This window comes from Haemaphysalis longicornis, unplaced genomic scaffold (genome assembly GCF_048455015.1).
Source record: "Haemaphysalis longicornis isolate Haplotype H1 unplaced genomic scaffold, Haemaphysalis longicornis Haplotype H1 scaffold_2, whole genome shotgun sequence".
Taxonomy (NCBI): Eukaryota; Metazoa; Arthropoda; class Arachnida; order Ixodida; family Ixodidae; genus Haemaphysalis; species Haemaphysalis longicornis.
In genome coordinates, this window is record NW_027526295.1 from 122,383,625 (window position 1) to 122,404,948 (window position 21,324).

At 46.4% G+C, this 21,324-nt stretch overlaps 1 long non-coding RNA gene across 1 annotated transcript in view; it reads left to right on the forward strand.

Moving 5' to 3' along the window:
* Window positions 1–450: 450 nt before the first annotated feature.
* Window positions 451–21,324, forward strand: part of LOC144167352 (uncharacterized) — a 59,401-nt gene continuing 38,527 nt past the window's right edge. The window contains exons 1-2 of the long non-coding RNA XR_013321963.1: window positions 451–808; window positions 6,520–6,716. This is a non-coding gene — a long non-coding RNA (uncharacterized LOC144167352). The remainder of the gene's footprint in view (window positions 809–6,519; window positions 6,717–21,324) is intronic.

Here is a 21,324-nt window from a genome sequence, read left to right on the forward strand (position 1 = left end):
ATTGCGTTAGTCTGCACGCTGCGACTAAAAATATAAAAAAATTGCCTTGTACGATCATTAAGACGGAAAGAAGGTTATGCTCGACCAACACGTTCCTCAAAGCTCGGCGTGCACGTGCATTTTTTTAGATCTTCTAAACATTTCTAATTTAATTAGGTGCAACAAAAAATCCGAAAATCCACCAGCCGCAAGTGCGCTTCTTATTGGCACCATCGCATCTAGAAAGCAGAGCGTATATCGCCGTGATAAACGAAGAGGTCGTTGGACGGGTATTTTTAACAAGAAAGGGCGTTTCATATTCACAACAAAAATAGGCTGATATTTCATTGTTAAAGAGTAATTTCCATTTTGTGTTTTCCTAGCGATCTGGAACTTCGTAAATTGTTTTCGGCCAAACGCTTGTATTACGGTTGATATAAAAGACGCGCGCATGAAGAACAACTCCGAGTGCCTTAGACGGTAGAAAATGATTACAACTGCGTCATTCATTTTCTGTTTCTTTTTAAATACGGCCGCCTCACCAGAAGAGTGCAATACTACCTCAACAGCAAATACCAGCCAGTATTCAACAGCCACAACCTCTACAACAACCGGTACAACAAAAACCCTCATCACAAACTCTACAACGATGGCAGCAACAACCTATACTTCTACGTTAGCAACCCCTGCACTGGCATCCCTAACAACATCTAAAATATCTGTGCCAACCACTGTAGCCACATCCACTCCCTCCTCTACAACCACGTCCGCTCCAACAACGTCCCGACCAGTCAACTGTACGAAGACACCAACATTGGACGGTTACGCAGTAAGTGAACAGATATATAATCAATTAAAACGGAGCAACGTTAGATAAAAAGTCTGTGCGAACCCACAGAACGTTTAAGATAATATTGCATAGACGAGTCTAGCAGGCAACATACTCTACCCGGACGGTATGGGCAAAGCCTTTTTTTCCTAGTATAGAGGGCCTGAACTGAAACTGGTAAACATTGATGCCCGCAAACTTCTAATTATGTCCGAGTTTCTATAGGTATTTACCATTAATAATTCACATTTCTTTATATGGTACCAATATTTCCAATCGCTCTAGTTTCATAATAGGTAGGTACCACCCACTGCATGATCGCACTATAATACCTGTGACAGCACTCAGGCAGAAGCGCAACTTAGAGGGAAAAAATGCATATCTCTAGAATCACTTTACTGTATCTCAATAAGCAACGAGAATAGAAAGAAGTTACCATTGAAGTGAGATACACAAAATGTCTGGGGCGTCCCGCTTCTGTTTTTTTATTGCATTAACCTTTTTGCCGTTTGACTCTTTAAAGCTATGTTGTAATGGTAGAGCTGGGAAGATAAACCAGGTATATTAAAAATTGGCTTCGTGTTGAAACGTACAGAAAGAATGGAAAGCCACGTAAACTCCTTTAAAATGCAAGATATATTGAAGTAATTGAGGGACATGTTCCTGCGTGACCACTTTTAGGGCCCGTTTAAGAAATAACTCACTTTCCGGTACATAAAATGTAAACCAAGCCCCACGTTATCTGAAATATGAATCATAACTGCTCCGCTAAAATTTATTCTATGTACAGAATGAGCCTGGCTCCCCACTTCTGCTGTTTGATTGTTGTGTTAGTAGAGTACATTTGTATAATTGAAGGGGTACACCTCTACTTTTGCATTAAGTTACCAGTGGGTACGGCGCCTTCTTTTTAGTCACAAAAAATGCTCTCTGAGTCTGGTATTTACACACACCCCCGAATGCCCAACATGCATGCGATCACAGTTCAATGGTATCTAATACACGACCCCTTTCTTATTACAATTAAAAAAGTCGGGGAGTATGGTTCATAACATACTTTCTTAGAAAGCTATAACTTTGTTTTACATTTTGTACATGTGCTCAACAGGGTGACACACTCGGCTCAGTTTACTTTTTGCGGAGAAAACCATTTACATTATACTTACTGCCTGTATTCTTCCTACGATATCAAAGCCCGTGAAGGTACGGTACTGCAATTATTTTTATCCTCGTGTCCCCAACTTTCTCAGATCGCAGAGGTTTAAAAGCTTTGAAAGTTTTCCAGCACGATGCAAAAACTGACAATGGCAGAAAACCTGCTTGTAGGAACCTGGCAACCTGTCCTTCAAGGCTCTGACGCATCATGTGACTGCAGGACTTTAAAAGTGCAGACCGGGGTGCACATTTGTGCATGTACGGTCAGAGAAAAAAGATAAAGCCAAATTTAAAAACTGCATCTTGTCGTTTATGGGTACATCGCAAGTGCAGTGTAAACCGTCTCTGTGTTCCTTGAAGCATGTCAACACCATATCTTTAAGGGCGCCAATCTTTTGGTTAGTGCCAGAAACCAAATATTTCACCAAGTAGAAGATTCTTTGCTCGCTTCTTTTTAATTACACTTCAAGGTTTTGATCGAATTTAGCCAGGAAACTAAAACCTAGCACAGGGGCGACTTTTCACCCAAAGGAAACCCCCGGTTTCTGGATTAATACCTCCGCGTAAAGCCAACAAAGGCGATGCTCAAGTAAAAACGAATAGTTCTACAAACCATTCTACCGGCATCCCATAATGATTCCATAAGGCAAGTTTATTATTATCTTGAATAATCATTTCTTCCAAGAACTTCGTTGACCTATCCTGGGGAAACGAATAGTAGACATCATCTATGTGAATGATGAACCCACTTAAACCCTGGTTTCTTTCAGACCAGAGGACCGAAACGACAGCTTCTGAATTAAACACAGGAAAGGGGTCCTACAATTATCTAAAATTTTAGATTGCCTTCGCATATGATCGATTGTGCAGGCTGGTTGACTTCAAATTTATTCGCACCTGGTATTAGTAATTTGCTTGGGATCGTTGCCTGAATAATCTTGAGGCATTCAGGTAAACACCGGGCGATTAAATGTGGCAAGGTATTTTGGCGTCACTCATGGGTGCGGCAAAATGAGTACTCCCTATTGTTACCCTACAATTTGAGCATGCATACGCCCTCACAATTTCATCACATCTCATGCTGTGATGCAGAACCTCCGTTCATTAGTTTATTTGTTTTACAGTAGGCCCTTGAAGCAATACACAATAAACAATAGCTGCGCGTCAGACGCCTAAACCTTGTTCTTCATTTCTTGCATGAAAGGCCATCGAAACTTTGCATTTCTCTAAGAAAGTCTAGGACATCCAAACGTCGTTTAGAGTCCGCATGTTATACTGCTGGTTTAGTGCATGCCTACCTGCCTGCCTGCCTGCCTGCCTGCCTGCCTGCCTGCCTGCCTGCCTGAGTACTTCCGTGGGTGCGCGAGGGTGAGTGAGTGGTGGTTGTTTGTGTCTGACTGGCTTCCTGTTCACAGTTCAAGACAGGATAGAATGTTGGGCATCCAGTAAGGGGTTTACGCATTTCAGAATGCAGTCCAACACAGTAAAATGTGAGTTATTGATTGCAAAAGGCAGTTTACGCTGTTCTTTCCCTGCCATTTATGGAGAAATACTGATATATACTCCTAGCTTCCGAAGTTACATCTACATTCATAATTTTTCCCGCACGAGTTCACACTCTGGTTCTTGAAGACTACTGTCCAACCCATGGAATCGTACTATGGGGTTTCTCGGGCACCCGTTCTTTTCCTTACTCTTTTTTATTCAGCCCTTCACCATCTTTATCATCTACTTTATTTGATTCTTAATTTCTTCTTTGGTATGTAGACCCACAATATATTTCTTTGCTGTTCTTGGGACTATCAAGACAGAAATCTCCTATGAACTTCAAGATGGAGCTGATGCTGTCTACTTTTTCGGGTCAATAGTCAGTGCTACGCCATCTCACCTGAATACTGAGTACCTAGTTGTCACGACGTACGTTTCCGGGGTAAAGCTAACGACCAACAGAACTCATAATGTATGCCACCCCTCTTCCTCGTAAGGCCTGCTGCGTGTCCCCGGCTTAGGCCAGCACGATGAGAAGGCCTCACCGTGACTCAGTTGAAGCAAGGCTTAAGGTACCTAATTCAATAAAATCATCGTCCGGCTGATCAGACGTTGCATTGGACTTCGATAACACGATATTGTGCGACTTGTGGACTGTCTAATATACAATAGCATTGTTTATGCCCTGCCATACATAAAATTAACGTCGTCATGGCGCCCGACCTCCAGCTGCTCCCCCGGCCTGCCACCTGTGTGGCTCTTGTGTTCCTTGATATTGAACACCTTTTATAAGCTGAAGGCCTCCTCAGCCATTGGGATTACTAACCGATCAAGTTGATGTTCGTTTGGCGGCACAAAGCACTAGTCTCCACTTCACTTGGCATGGCCATCTCCTTTCTGAAAACGATGTATATTCCTTATCCGACATTACCGCTACATCAGCTACACACCCTCTTTGTATATCCTTTCTCGCGTATATTTCGAATATTCTAATCACCGTATATGCAACCACAAGTCAAGGACGTCGTCAAACTCGAGTAGGCACTTTTCGCTACTGCTATGCCGATCTTGCAGCACTCACGTACACGGACGCCTCCTTGCCCTCCCAGGACGTACGCGGCGTCACAGTAGTTGTTCTGTCTGCCCACTGCCCTGGCAAAAAAGATACTCAAGCGTTCTTACCACCCTGTATCTCGAGTTCCAGGCCATCACCAATGCAACCGTACCCTTAGTCACGCTTGGCAACTACGTGATTCGCAGTGGCAGTCAGGATCTCTCTGCGTGTTCCAGCAGCAGCGCTTTTACCTTGAACAGCCGCCAGAGCTGCAACATTTATCTGGCCGAACACACTTGTACCAGCTGCGTGCTGGAGTAATGTCTTGGTCATTCATGCATCCCCGGCAACTAGTTGGCCATAGCTTTTCCGTGCTCTATCCCGACCGGGAGACGGAGACGCCCTGCCCAATCCCTCTCGCACACCCACGCAAGCGCGGCAAACCCATTCATTTTGGCGTCAATCTCAACGATAGGGTATTTAGGGGTAAGCTCTCTTCTTGCTCCCTCTCACCTGTAATATCGAAAATGTTTTTTTTTCTCGATCTGCAAGCATAACAGAAAGCGTACTTACACTACGCATACTACACTAATTAGGCCATCGCACTCCTGTACGGCCCTCCTATGTTCCCGGTTTCCCAGTACGCCGCATGTTTTTTGGTATGCGTTTTTTCCAAGTATTACTTTAAAATCATTCTATACCAGCTTCCCCCTCCATACTTTCTACAAGACTGGCTTGCGCCGCCAGAGGGAACAAAGCAGGCGGCCTTGAGGTGAGCTTTGGTGGCTCACAATTCAATTCAATTAAACCTTTATATCCATCAAGAAGTTGTGGGTTCCCCAGGCGAGAAGTGACCGTAAAGACCGCCTGGAAGGTGCCTCAGGGCCTACACTCGCAACGTAGACAGTTGCAGTGTTCTGTTTCCCTCTTTGTCTCCATTATACAGAGTTGTTTAGTCTTCCTTGTCAGGTTCTTCCCTCTGCAAGCTAATGTTTGCTACATGTTTCCTTGAACCCCGTACATCGAGATTTTGTAAAATGAAGCTTTCCTTGCCTAACTGACAGCATTTGATGTCGCGCCAGAACGGCCGTAAGGAAAGCCAACGTTACCCAACGAGTTTTACAAAAGGATGGTGATGATAATAAACGTAGCTGCATGAAGCACCTGAGAAAAAAAATGCTTAACTTGACCGGAATCGAACCTGCCTCACTGGCGTTATCTAGCGACGTCGATCGCTTGGCGGCCCTTCCGGCATGGTCGCAGCAGCGTGTGTTTCAACCATATACCTCTTCAGTAAGGGGCTTTGATTTTGCTTTCGTTTCAATGAAGTTTACGAACAACAATATTGTTCAGCGAATTGACAACACTATATTTCGTTGTTCGTTTTGTTGTTTCAACGACTCGCGCCAGCATTAACAAAATGCCGCTGTGCTTTCTCCACATCCGCTAGATTGGTTTAGTGCTGTCGCTCCAAGAGCGACTGAGCCTGATTTCGAGCATTTCTCATAAGCGTTGGCACGTCTCTTCGCTGTAAAAAAGAATCAAACCTCTGAAAATTTCTCAGCTCACTACCTTTTTATGGGAGCTCCTATATTTGGAATTAAAAATTAAAAATCGGTGGTTTGCTTGTGTTCGACGTGCCGCGCTAGTTCGGATAATCTTTCATTAAACTTGACTACATGTTGTCATCTATAAATGGTCTATAATGCTTCCACAGCTTTAATAACTGCAGTTATTTTACGTTTGAGGCAGCAAAAAATGAATAAATTTGTTCGTCGCATCTCGCCAAATGAAATTTATAATTACGAAGTTTGTACCTTAGAAAATTTTGTTAATTTCACTTCTCTTTTATACCGCGGAGTATTGACCAAACACTTCCAGTTTTTATTGGCAGTTGCATAACTCTGTGGATGTGTATGGCCGCTTTGAAAGATAAATAAATCTGCACATGTAAAAACCAGCCTGGGCGATGAAATTATGTTTTCCGTGACGATTTGTCTTGTTTTCTTTTCAGTTCTTTAGCCAAAATGTAGCCATTGAGCTCACCAACAGAAGTTACGATCCAGGTGTAGGTTTACAGAAACTGAGATGTGAGAAGTCAATCTTTGTGTCAAAAGATAACACAACACACACCGTGAGGCGTTATTTCTATTATAACGACCTGAATCACCTTCGATCGATTGATGGTACTGGTTTAAGCATACCCGATCAGTAAGTATTGTGGTTCTTGCCTTAGATTGACGCTTTTACATCAGATGGACAATTGTGGTTTACAGCGGTGCCTGCTGAAATTAGGAGGAATTGAAAGTGCATAAGGAATACAAACATTTTTTTGGAAAGGTGATCAATAAAGCAGGTTACTGATTCATTTGTAATTGGTGGGCATGTGATTGCGGAATTGAAAGCAAGAGTGGGAAAGAAGCGGCAGGAGAAATGAAATGCAACCGGGTGGCGTTCTAAGAGGACAGACAACAAGGCTCAGCGGGGAAGAGATCGGGGGAGAAGACTCGAGATGGAATGTTGAAGTAAACGGAAGATGGAAGTATTTGAGAGCTAAACCTGGTAATGGCACTAGATAAGGCAGAGAAGTGTAGCAGCAGCGGGAACACGAGAAAAGGCGAAATAAAAAGGGAGTATATAAGCGAGGAGGGGAGCAAAACTGAGATAACAGTAGAAAAGAAGTATCTGAGGACGTGAGTACGGGAAATGGAGAATTTGAAGGAAATAATGTCCAGGAAACTCACTGCCATAGAAATGGTGGAATGACGGTGGTAAGAAGTGGTGAGGCGAATTGGGGGTCTTGGTTGTACTGGAGGCGACAATATAAAAAAGTTAAAAGGATTCTCGGGAAGATGAACTGGAGCGAGACGGATATAGAGATAGGAAGCAAACGAGGGTAACTGTAGTGCTTCAGTTTCAGTTTCAGTTTTTGTTCTCTTTATAGCCGCGAGTGGCACCAGTGTGACTTCTATATATGCATGCCTCTGAATAAAATTTAAGTTTTTTGTGTTCGCCAGCGACAGCGGTTGCTTGGTCTCTTCTTCTGTGGCGTCATACGCAATACAGCAATGGCGACGAGGATGCGTCTTTTTCGCGGGGGCGTAACCACGCCTGCACCCTTTGTACGCCATTGACTGCATCGGGCTTGCTTCGCGCCCGTGTTCCTGCCTCAACCCGGCCGCCCTCCTGTTCCCTTGACGCAGTGCCACCAAATATTCGATAACTTTCTACTGGCACGAGGAGCATGCACCTTCCCGCCCCAACGACGCAAGGAATGCTACTACACAGCCTCGGCGGTGAGAGCCAACGTGTCATCTCCAGTCCCCCGCTTCTATAGGATGCGTGTAAGACCGGTGAGTCTCCCCCCCGGCGACAGACGTACTGAGGATAGCAATGCCGCCGCCGTTCGCGTTCCGTTTACGACCAAGCTGTAGCAACTTTAAAGCAACAGTTCAGGAGCGAAAGTAATGTCGTCACAGCAAGCCACCGCTTTTGCCACCGCTTTTAACAACCGAAAGAGTCCCTTCGTGAGTACGCTCCCGCGCGACGTGCGCTCGCCGCTGCATGTTTTTTTGCTTCCCTTCAAGATTCGCTTGTTGACCAGTTCTTGAAAGGAGTCTTGGACCAGCACATTCGCGAACAGGTTGTTCTTGAGGGCTTGACCGTATTGTTCTCCCGAGTTCTATTTGTCACGTTGTAGCTTCACAAATCGAAGAGGCGAGTAAGGACCTTCAAGGATTTGCTTCCGGCACCTTGCAACGTATATCACGGAACTGTTGCTCGACGCTGGACAAGCAGTCGCAATGAAAACTGCTGCCGTCCTTCCCGTCGCGACATGCCCGTGGCTGCACCTCGTACCGAAACGCGCTAACAGCACGAACCCGCAAACCTGCCTCACGATTGGCACCGGACACTGAAGTTTGCCCGCGACTACAGCGCCGCCTCTCGCCGCCGCTTAGCCACTCTGGGTCGGTGGATGTGACAACCGGCCGTTCAGCGCACGTGACAACACGCACGCTGAGCCCGGTTCGACGCTGTGTGACGAAAGTTTTTTTAAGAAAATAGCTATAAAGGCAAGTTGCAGTGTCCGAACGGACCAAAATGCTGCAGAAGAGAATTCGTGACAGCACCACTGCTGCTGCGTGAAGGACTGCCACATTCGCGAAGAGCAGCCTTACATCGTTCTGTACAGGTATAGTGAACTAGAAAGTTCACTGTAGTACAGGTTTCCAGGGCAGCCATAAGAAAAGGAGCGTCGCAAGAAATAGATTTCTGTAGTGAGAACCGTCAAGTAAGAAAGCCGTGACATTTTTTGTCAGTGGAAGGAGTAAAAATGTAGGTACGATTACCTTTTATTTCCAGCGCAGACGCGAAGGGCCGTAAAACTAAAACATTTTCTGTCAGTGTTTTATACACATCGCAGACTGCGATATTTGTGAATCGCATGCATTAGTATTTGCATAACACACTAGGTTACGGCTTTCGCTACTATTGTTTTACCAGTAGTAACCTTTTTTTCAGCGACATTCACGGCACCGAATGTCCGCCAAAAGGGGCACAAGAATATGCGCACAGCACTTCGCGGGTGGTGCCAAAAGCAATCTCAAGACGCATCTCGCCTACTGTCTTACTTCATTCCCGGAAGTGTACAGAGTTTGGCCAGGCATTCCAAGCGAGAGCGTGGCAGGATATCAAAGGCAAGGTGGCATTCACACGGGTTATTTGACTCCTATAATGCGTTTTACGTACTTCAATAGTTCAGGTTATTGTTTCTGAAGCAGAGGTGGGGAAGGAGGAGGAAATATTTTATGGAGAATTCTGAGCGGCCTGAACAACTTGTATCACAAGTACTACTAACATTGCTCACAAGAAAGAAGCCGAAACTAAACGGAATCTTTGTAAAGCCAATCCAAAGCTCCCCTATATCAGCAGATTTCGCACAGGACGTGGAACTGGGTTTACTTTGTCATCAGCTAATAACGTTCAGAATGCGTCATTAATCAGTGATTACACCAACCAAGCTGAAAAAGGGTCACAGAAAAAGTAACTAGTGGGATTGCGCGAACAGGGAAAACAACACAAACACGCTCCTGACATGCAGCGCCGCTGTTTATCAGGCCGTGATACATTTATCAGGCCGTGATACACCAAAAACTTGGTATACTGACCTGGAGAGATACGCTTCCCTTGCTGAGAGTGGCACTTCGCAGCGATGTCTGTCTAGTCAATTTCTTTCCCACCGTGCATGTGCCCGGCAACGTACCATCTCTGTCCCTTCTCCCAAACGCGAGGTCTAAAGTAGTAGCCCAGCCCCGTAATTCTCCGGAAACCACACAGAATCACTTGAGAAATGAGGAAACTATTTGCCAGGACAGTTTCTGAGCACGAGACACCTTTCAAATACTCGCCGAATCAGAAAAATAAGCGGTGTAGAACATATGAACGAGCCCGCCGTCTGGCTCTCACCGACCCAAAGTTAGCTCAAGCTTCCGCGGGGTGGCGCTGGGTGTACTTATTCGTCGCGCCCTCTCAGCATTGACCGGTCCCTATACTCGCCCATCCAACTCGTCCTCTTACTGCTATCGTTGTGGTTCGCGCCAGCCCTGTGCCGCGTCATCCCGGAGCCCAGCCAACGGTGAACGTTGCTATCGGTGTGGTCTTATTGGTGAATTCAGTACAGTATGCAACAGGAAACAACAGCACGTTCCTGTTCGTCAGATTAGCGACCATAATTGGGCCGACGATGAAGCTGAGAGCAATTATCGGTGAGCGCGTCCAGCCGCGCCAGAATTAACGTCGATAGCGACCCTGCCACAGTTTTTGACATCTTAAATGCTTGCAGAAAGTAGTCACCCAATGCACCCAGTACTTAGGTTGGGGGGTCGCAAAGTACCTCAGCCAGTAATTCCCCCATCAGATACCTTGCAAACTCGCTTAAAAGATTTTTCTCTTTTTTGCGGTCTTGACGTTCTCCGAGGGCTCGAATTACGTCACTAAGGCCATGTAGCCGCTGTTAGCCTGTTTTGCTTCAGTTGCAGCCATCAACACTTTCGATAGCAACTTCAAAAAATCTACAAAAACAAAACAGAAATAGAAGGCGTATCTGGTGCGACGAGCGTGCAGTGCTGCTCAGTGCTGGCTTTAACTATAGCATTCGCAATGGTTTCGGACGCGAAGGAAAGAGTGAAAGCACTTATCAAAAGAGTCGCAGGGTGCTTTTAACTTCCCTTTTCGACTCACGCTCTTCAGTTTTTATTCTGGCGGGCGATCTTTCCCCTTTCACACACCGAAGGACTCCTCCACAGTCTCGTTGGGGCAACTGAGTTTTCGAAGCTCGACCTCGCATCAGCCTGCCATGAAGATTTGCTCATTCGTGAAAGCCGTGATTCGACCACTGTCATTACTAATGATGGCCTCTTCCACCTCAAACACGTGTAGTTTGGGTTGGCGTCCGCGCCCGCTGCATTTCAACAAATTATGTCAAAATCCTTCAAGGATGCTCTGGTGTTCTGTTCTGTATCGATGACATCAATGTTTTGGGGAAAACAGCCAAGAAAATGTTGACCAAATTGACCGCTGTACTGCGGCGCAGGAAGGGAGCCGGGCTGAATTAGTACGACAAGTGCGTATTTGGCGTACAGGAACTTTCCTTCTTGGCACACAGGATCACAGCGGAAGCCATTTCTCCATTGCCAGAAAAAAATTGCTTCCATTGTGAATAATCTTGCGCCAACTGATGCCACTATCTTCCGCTCGTTTCTACGTCTGGTGAAGTATTACGCCAAGTCTGTTCCCAGTCTTGCTGATGTTGTAGAACCAATGCGAGCTATTTTTTGAAAGACCCAGCCGTTCATTTTGACTAATACTGTAGACGCCAGTTACACCAGAATTAAGTTACTGGTCTCGTCCAGCCAAGTTTTGCAGGTTTTCGATGCGTCCCTTCCGTTGGTAGTGTCCACTGATCCGCCCAACGGCGGACTGGTTGCTGTTCTCCAGCAAGTCGTTTGCCACAAGTTTCGAACTGTTGCCTTTTCTTCGTGAACGGTTTCACCTGCCGACAGGAAGTAAGCAGTGGGGGAGCATGAAACGGTTGCGTTCGTTTGGGCATGTGAACCTTGGGATACGTACTTGTGGGGACGGCATTTCAAGCTGCGCACGGACCACAAAGACTTGGTCTCGCTGCTCTGTTTGAAAGGCACTGGCAGCCGCCCCCTTCGCATTCATTCTGGTCGGAACGGTTGCTTCGCTTCAACTATACAGTTGAGTATCTAAAGGGCATGAAACCCTGGTGGCGGTTGCACTTTCCCACCTTCAAGTTCCGTCTCCGCAGGAAGATGCTTCATTCCATGAGGTTGTGTCGTTTGTTGAGTTACCTGGCCTCACCAAACAGCGGTTTCAACAGGCGCGTGTTGGAGACTGCATGTTGGAGCAAGTCAAGTTGACGTCGCCAGATCTTGGCCTACACCGAAGACGTTATCGGGTAAAATTCGGCCTTTCTTCTTGGTTCGTGAATAATTTTCGGTTGTTAACAACTTGCTCCAGCACGGCGAACGAATCGTCGTTCCCTTGTAACTGACACCGCAATTATGCGCTGATGCTCACGAAGCTCACCCTGGTATAGTTCCGACAAATGCTCGCCTACAAGAACAGTGCCTTTCTATTTAGAACTGCAGCATTTAGAACTGCAGATGGCTTACAAATGTGTTACGACTGCTACTGCTCTTTCACAGCCAGTACCCCTGTCAGAACGCCCATGGAAGATGCTCGCCGTTGACATCGTTCAACCCCCTGCAAGGAGTACCACATGACTGCATATGCACCATTACACTGGCCGGCTACTTTTCGCAATTCCCAGAAGTTCAGTTCTGCAGTGACGTGCAATAAACGTACCCTCATAATTTTTTTTTCTTCTGTGTTCTCTCGTGGGGGTTACCTGAAGTGATAGTACGCAACAATGGGCCCCAGTTCTGATCTTCGGAGTTCACCATGTTCCTCAAAGATCGCGTTATCCGCCTTGTGCATTCTTCTGTTTACTACCGTCAAGCAAACGGCATTGTAGAGCAGTTTACCAGTGTCTTCAAGAGTTTTGTGCAATTTATAATGTTAGAGCAGCGTCCGCTTCGCCAAGTGTTGACGGATTATTGGGTATATATCGCTGCACGCCACAATGCACTACGGGAGTTGCACCATCGCTTCTCTTACACGCGCGGCTACCGAGAACACGCCTTGACATTGTGGGCCACCAGTCACCAGTGTTTTCAGCGATCCTGCTTCCAAACGTCATCATCTGCGTCAACGCGTGAAGAGCAAGCAAGATTTCAGGGAAAATAACGCACACCGTTGCAGGCCGCGAAGAAGACAATTGGATCGGTTGGTGTTTTTGTTAGTGTCAAATAAACCAGGAATATCGGCTAAGGTGACCTCTCGTTTAGCAACCTGGGGAAGGTGGTCCGCCAACAAGGTCCATCAACGTTTTGGCTTGACGATGGACGAACTTTGAACGCGTCAAAGTTATCGAAGGTACCTGTACCTTCAGCATCTTCGAATCCACCGCACAACGCTGCCTCCTAACCCGCAACCCCGTCTACGCCCCCTGAGCAGCCCGAGGATAGCTGCTCAACAGCGCAATCCGAAGCCTCACCAGCTACTCCCACACTAGAACCTCCAGCGCCACCTGCGTCGACGCACCCTGTACATCAACGTCAGGCCCAACCACCGAGGAAGAGGAGGCCTCCTAACCGATACGGGGACCGCGTGTAGCTGCTGCGTGTTTGTGTGCATACGTGTGCAGTGACAATTTCACTTGCTGGGTGCTGCATCAAAGGTGTGCAGAGGTTTGAGTGGTTCGGCAAGTGTTTCGTTTGTTCCTGTTTTTGTTGGTTGTTATATTCATGCGGCATAGTTGTACATCACGCATTATAGTGAAGCGAACGTGCCATGTGGGGTTGTAATTATTTCCAAGTATGGTGTATTTGTGTACTACTAATAATCGACTATTACTAACCTTGTTCTTTTAAGGAGGGAATATGTAGTGTTTCAGAATGTTTCGGTTTATCTCCTCTTTATACGCCGCCAGGTGCGCCAGTGCGAGTTCTGTGTGTACATAAATGCCTCTAAATAAGAGTTAGCTTTTCTTGTATTCGGGTATGACAGCGGTTGCTTAGTCTTTCTTCTGCAACTTCTGGCGCGATACGACAGTAACGGAAAAGGGTGTAAAGTTGTGAGAAGTGGAGGAGGGGGAGCAAAACAATAAAGTGTGGTGCAGTAGCAACCGTAAAGATGTCACGTAATGCAGACAAAAGCGAGCACCTTCTTGAAATGAAGGCTTATTGGGCGAGCTTTAGCTCCACAATAATCTACAAAGAATACACAATCGACGGAGAGTGATACAACAAAGTGACTTACAAAGACGAACATCGGCGAACCGAATATCGTGGCGTCTCCACAAAGTGGATTTTTCTGCACTGGTCTCAATACTAGACACGATTTCGATTCAGAAGAGTTTCAAACAAACGATTACAGTTCAGGGAAGTGACAGCAAAACAACACCTTTTCCTTATGAACACAAAATTGGACATGCGAAACACAGAAGAACGAAACGCATGATTGCATCAACAGTCAACATAAAACCGTAACCAGGTAGCAACACATAGGTAAGCCATGGCACGTGGCATTGTCCCCCCTTTAGGACTGCATCGAACTATTTTTCAAAGGAAACAATTGTTCAAAAAACACAAAGTACATCTTCTGCCGTAGTAAGGCTTGAGGAAAACGCCGTGCACTACGTCGGGCGCATGCATCGTCGTAACGTGCGAATGTCAGTGTCGAGAACAAGTTAGTAGACCGGTTGGCCGAAACGTCGTTGGAATCTTCTTGGTAAGAGGTACTTCCAAAAAATATTCGGAGTTCACTTTGCCGTATTTGGATCAAAACCAACCAAGATCACTTCAGTGATCATTGGCGTTTTGACATTGGAGGTTGTAGCAGCTGGCATCCATGACCTGCTGGTCTATTGCATGCATTTCAGCAAACTGGCGGCCCTTCTCTACACGTGGCAGGTACCTTTGGACGTCGCTTTCGAGTACGTCGTTCTTTACGGGTGGTAGATGAAGTACAGCATCGTAGATGGCTATCTTCCTTAGAGAAGCTCGAACGGAGTGATCGGATTGGTTCCCTGGATATTTGTCTTGTATGCAAACGTGACAAAATGGAGAACTTCGTTCCACGTCCTATTTTGTACGTCAAAGTACGTCGACACCAAATTCACGATCGTCTTATTTAGGATTTTGATTCGTCTGTTTTCTTGGTTATGGTACCCCGTGGTTCATGGGGATTCATATTGGTGTAGCGTAACACTCCTTGCATCAGCTCTGCAGGAAAGGCCGCCCCGAGGTACATAATTAGGTTTACAGGTGCTCTAGGTCACAGCACAACCTAATAAACACCCCGATCCTTCGTGTGCACTCTCTTTGGAAAAAGCGAATGTATATTCACAGCCCGTCTTGCATTCTCTAGCTGCCATCATCAGGTCAATCCGGGCTTGTGACTTAGGGGATTGGCCCAGAAGATTTTTAACGATTTAGTGGACGGGCCTTCATGGTACGGCGATGGGCTGCAGAGGTCCGGCAGGGGCTTTCGCGCGGCGTTTTTTGTCGTTGACCATCACGGGAGCTCCAGTTGTAACATGTGGCGTGGGATGTTAGGGGAGCCTAACAGTATTTAGCTTTGATTTTTTCGAGTGTACTAGCTGCGCCGAAGTATCTGAAAGACGGGGCGTCCGATATGTGAATATGAAGGTCTGCGCAATTGAATAGATTTTTTCACACGGAGTTTAACATTTAATTGACGAGGACGGAGTTTTTGAGACAAAACACAAATAAATTTTGCTTGCAAACCGTGGGCATGGGTGAAATTTGGTTCTTCGTGGTGGTCTTCCTTGACACGCTGCTCGAGGTCGGCACGCTCCTGGCCGGGTAGTTTGCTCACCGTCATGAGGGTGAAAAACGTCCCATCTTCATCAGAGTTTTGTGGCGGCGGGTCTACATGAGCCCTTGATAGGCCCTCCCCGGTGTCTGATAGTTTCCTGTCGGAATTCTAGACGAGGATAACGACGAATACCGGCAGGCGCAAGCTAAACAGCCCAATACGGCCCGACGGATCCTTTGTTTTTGTCCGTATAAAGGGAGAGTGGTGAAGTGTTACGAGAACTTGCCTGCACTATGCGGCAGGGCGAAACATGGCGAGACACTTTTTAAGGTTACCAAATGGTTTCTGTATTCGTTGGCGAAGGGGGTGGCATGGGAAATTACTTTTTCGCAACGATCCTGGTTTTCAATGGGGTTGGCCCCCAACCCTATGCCCTTGCATCGCTATGGTTTTGTCTGGGTCTTCTCGAGGAAATTCGCAAGCGTATTGGGTGCTGTAGGGGGTTTTGACGCTCACGCGAAGCATTCTGGAGCGCTTCGTGCAAGCAGAACGAAAATATCTATTTTGTCCAGCTGGCGAGGTGTCCCATGATTGTGGCGAAGTTTTCGGCGAAGCGCTTTTAAGTTCGGGCACAGACAGAGGGATCTTCGCACGCCTTTCCTGTACTTCAGCCTTTGAAAGTTGAGTATGGCTGAAGTTTTCGCGTGATCAGGGAAGACTCCTGTGTCGGTGATGGCGAACCCCAAAAAATTCAGTTGCTTCTGCAAGATGCCGCAATTTTCGCCCTACACCCTTAAACCGGATTAACGAATGGCCTAGAGTAGAAATTCCCACCTTGCATGGTGTTCGTCAATATTCCGTGAGAATAACACTACGTTGCCGAGGTTTATGTAGGATGTATGGCACTCCAGACCTGAAAACACTGTCCATGACTCTTTCAAACGTTGCGAGTGCCGTGCACAGCCGAAACGGACTCCCCTTAATATCGTTCAGTTCGTCTAGAGTAGTAAACGGTGTCTCGCCTAGGTCTGTCTCGCCCACATGAACTGGCCAGCAGCCGGTCTTAAGGTCCATCGCAGGTAAGGTTCTCGCGTTACAGAGGAGGTTAAAAGCGTGGTCAATTTGTGGTAGGGGGTAAACGTCCTATTTGGGGTTTTTGTTCAGTTTCAAGTTTGTTTGCATTTTTTTGCGCATACAGTGTCGAAGACGGAAACACCGCGGGAAGCAAAAGGCTAGAATACTGATACAGGCTTTTCCACCGACAGTAGTTTTGCACGGCTATGGATTTACAATGAGAATGTGATTGATTGATTGATTGATTGATTGATTGATTGATTGATTGATTGATTGATTGATTGATTGATTGATTGATTGATTGATTGATTGTAGGGTTTACGACGCTGACGCAACGAATGCGATGAGGAGCGCCGTAGTGGAGGGCTCCCGATTAATTTTCACCCTGTTAAAATGTCTACGTGGGCCAGAATCTCGAACACAAGCCGTTTTTGCTTTTCGCCTCCATCAGAAAAGCGGCCGGAAATTGAACAGGCGTCTTGATGCTCAGCAGCGCAAAGAATATAATATAAAAAAGTTACACAACATACATTCTTACGCAAACTAAAATATTATTGCACCATTGTGCGCATGTACACGTAACACAGCCTATTAAAAAGCTGACACCTTGCACGAAACCAACAAAATACAATGTTAGCCCGGGACACCGAGGCCCTGCAAAGGAGTTAATAATTGGCGGAGAATGGAAGCATTTAGTGCTAATGTTAGCGCTCCTTACCGATGCACAGTTTGAAATAATCAAGCCAAGCTTTCTTGGTCTCACTAATAGTGGTGTCGTAACGAACGCGCACTGCAGGACAGCCAACTTTAGTCGCTGGGAGAGCGCACTATGCTGATGATAATGAAAGAAGAAAAAACTCTTCCCTTTGGTCGAATGGAACCTGGGTCCCTCGCGTTATAAAGCCGACGTGAATCGGAAAATTGCCATTCCTACGTGCTCAGAGTACTTCGGATTTTTTATGCATCGACTCATATTATAAGCTACCAGAGCTTATAAATAAATCTATTGAAAACTCCAACTTACTTAATCTCGCGCAGAGAAAGCTTCGCGCTTCAGCCATCCTTCTCGCTAGTTAAAAGGGGCTTCCTATTTTTGCAGTATGGGAGGTTGTTTTTATTAAGCAGTGTATTATACCTAATTTATTGATCTTCCATTTATAAAGTTCATGAGGTGGGCGAATTCGTGTACAAGGCTGGAAACTCTACGCAGTGCTTACCGTAGTTAGTTCTAATAATAAACAGTGTAGCATGCAGATGCTTAAGGGGATCTATATATCCGTCAAACTATCTGTTTCAATCTTTCTCTGGTGTATAATTTATCGGTCCTTTTTTTCCTGGTAGTGGTTCCCCATACTAAGGGGCCATAACGCAGAACAGAAAAGAGTCTACTACAGAATCGTCCTTAACCATAAAGGAATAAGACGTGACAATTTTATAAGTCAACAATAGCTTTACTGAGGTTCTCATAAATATTACAAGTGAAATTTTTCTGGAACCATTCACCCGAGAATATTTCCGGTTTTCACGTTCATGCTAAGCTCTAAGGAAAACAATATTAATATTTCTATTGAACAGTGTTAAATTGGTGAACACAGTATATGATTTCTGTTTCTATGCTTAGAAATAACTTATTGATGTAAAGCTAGGTAGATAACTGTTTTATATAAGTGTTCACGGTGCCTTGTAATTGGGGCAGCGCAGATACAGGAAAAAAGGTACTGGTGTAATCTGGACACATGATAAAAATTTGGGAACCAGGAATATGCCAATATATCTTACGTACAGAATAAATCACAATGACGGAAATATGGAACCCTTGGGGACGCCATTTTTACTCCTAACACAGAGACCGACGTTTGGTTTGCTTTCACATAATTGTAACAGCTAGCTAGGTAGCCTTCAATAATTTGAGAATGATTCCTCCAAACCCAAGCTTAGGTAATGTAGGCAAGACAACATCGCGGCTTACAGAATCAAACGCTTTAGGTAGGTAAAAAAATAGGCCGTAAGTGCGTAACCACTTCTTTAAGGTTAAGTAAAATGTCATCCATAATAAATACCGGCGCTTGTCCTCTTTATTTGCCCGTCTAGATATTATACTCCATATTGCTTATTACGATATATTTCGTGAAAACGTTTGCTAATCTGCTTCCTATCGTACTTCGGTATACGGTCAACAACATAGGTAAGAGAGAACGAGGATGACATTTTGGTAAATCTTTTAAGGTACCGCTTTTTCGAACAGGCAATCCTCCACCTCTTTTAAGACGGCGTAAAAAAGGCCACCTTCAAAAGTTGCAATCATGATGCTGGTTCAAATTGAAGAAATCTCATCGGACACATATATAATCTGGATTTCTTTTTATCTCATTGAGACTGACGGCAACGGCATTCCTAGTGTTGATAGCGATTTCTGCAATTCCAGACGGTGTGACAGAGTCAGGGCTAGTCAATAGTTAACCACAAAAAGCTGCTGTTTTGTTCATCAACGTCAACCACAGATGGTGTCTTATCGTAATTATCCCTATTCACGATTTATGTGTTCATGGCTGGAGTAGCGCTATCACTTTCCAGCACTCGTGTGGGCGTTTCTATATTAAGCCTAGGCCTACTATGCTTCTTTGAAGAGAGATTTTATAACTCATTAGGGGCAGCATCTCCACAGTAGACTGGCCCGCGTGGAGCCAGGATGACGTGGTCGTCAGCAATCATGAGCACAGTAGGATGACTAAGCTTTTGTTTCGGCCTCATAGTGCGATTGGGGGAAGCGTTCTTGACTTGGCCTCCAGGAAAACTATTGCACCGTCATCGGACAAAAAGTCCATTCCGCGAATTACGTCGCGGGATCAGTTAGGGAGTATGATGAACGGCGCAGGGTGCGGTCTTCCGTCTATGGTGACGCGAGATATGCAGGTTCCACTTGGCGTTACGAGATGACCTCCTGCTATGCGTATGTGCGGACTACGCCAACTTGTCACAGCTATTTAGCCGGGAATTCGGCTTCCGTGTCTGTCAGTGCGGCTACGTCAAGGCCGTCGATGGATAGCTGTACGTCGGACGTCGTTGTTTCCGAGTTTTGCGATCGTCGAGGTGTCGTATCTCGGGTGCACGCAAACGGTCGGCTGTAAAGCGTCGTCGCAGGGGTGTTCTTGGATGGATTTCAAACGTCGTTGCGGCGTATTTCTGTCATCTTATTTGAAAATTGGGCCATGGTTATATCGGGGCGTCGGAATGAGATAGCGTCGTGGGGTGTGGTGGCGTTTGGTGCACTGTAACGTAGTTGGAAAGTTTGCATTTTAACATTGTGGAGCAACGTAACCTCCGGTGCTGCTTGTAGCTTCCTTTTCTGGGCTCGGTGACTTTATACGTGCAAAGACAGCGTCTCTGCGGCGGCTCAATAATCCGCATGGATAAGGTGACGGGTAACGGCTTAATTGCGTTTTGACTTCGGCAGCTGCGAGACAGGTGTTGATTGATCTAGTTTGGTGTTGTCTAGGTGACGGGCCGAATTCTTCAGCGATGGAGCCTCACAGTCCGAGTTTTTTTGTATTGACAGCGATGGTAGATGTACCCGACTTCTATGCAGTGGTGGTAGCACAGTGGACGGCAATGTGAAGTCCGCTATTCGTCGGTATTACGGGGAATGGGGTGTTGCACTGCAGGCGGTCGGGCGGGTGTCGTTGGATGGTGGTATGAGATGACTGACGACCAGCAGCACAAAAATAACGACGGTGAATAGCACCGGCGTATTTCGGGGCTTTTGGGTACTCGGCGTCTTTCCGGCGGCGTAAAATTTTAGTGCTCGCGGCACTTCCCCCCGGACCACATCGGATAGGGCTGTGGCTTGCGGTTGGGTGTAGTTGGGAATAGGTTCCTGGGCTCTTCAGGAACTACGGTCCGGATGGTTTCACGAAAAAGTATCCGTTGAAACTAAAACCACGTAGACGTGGCTTGTCGTATACGCACTGTCTTGCCCGTCGTAGTGCCTTGAATGCATGTACAGAGTCTTCTCATTCATTAAAGCCTCGTATGCGTATTCGTTGATGTTTTCGGGGTGTAAATCACGACCCCACCACACAGCTCGTTTCGTGGCTCGCATTAGGAAGCGCAGCCTATTCTCTTACGGCATCTCGGGCCAGCTCAACGGAACGGCCTCTCCATTTCTTTAAAGAACAAAACACCTTCGTTGGGGTGTTACATCCGCGTTTACAGCAATATCTCATCTTGTTCTTTTCTTACAACCAAAATACCGAATTAAATTTGAGCTGCGTCTCTAAATAAAAGAATACATGACGAAGTGTTTCCTCGTGACCCCACTTGTTCAAAGTCCAGATCCCCACCAGCTTCCCCAACGACTCTCTGTGGTCTTCAGCAGGAGATCGCCGTAACGGTGGTGGTTCACTGAGCTGTGGTAGGACGACTGGTGCAGTGGCTCATTGCACTGTGGTGTTCGTTGCGGAGGCAGTTCTCTTTGGTCCTTCAGGTATGACACCACACTCGCCCGGTAAAACTTACAGGCGGCAGCTGGCTCGGGCTCGACTGGCGTGGTGGTTTGCAGAGGGCGTTGGTAGCGTAAAGTATGCGTACTGTTACGAATCGGCCAACGCCACGTGTTTTCCCGCATCAGCGACCACGTGGGAATCGACCATGTGCGCCCGCGTGTCGGTGAATCGCACTTTCGTGTCTCGACATGCCGGGTCAGTCACCTCGCTTTGCAACGCACCTCCGGCGGCTGTCAGCTTCCACGTGCAAAGCCACAACGTTCGCCACAGCCTTCAGGCACCTGCGCGTCGGAGAGTCACGCCCCGACATACCCGGC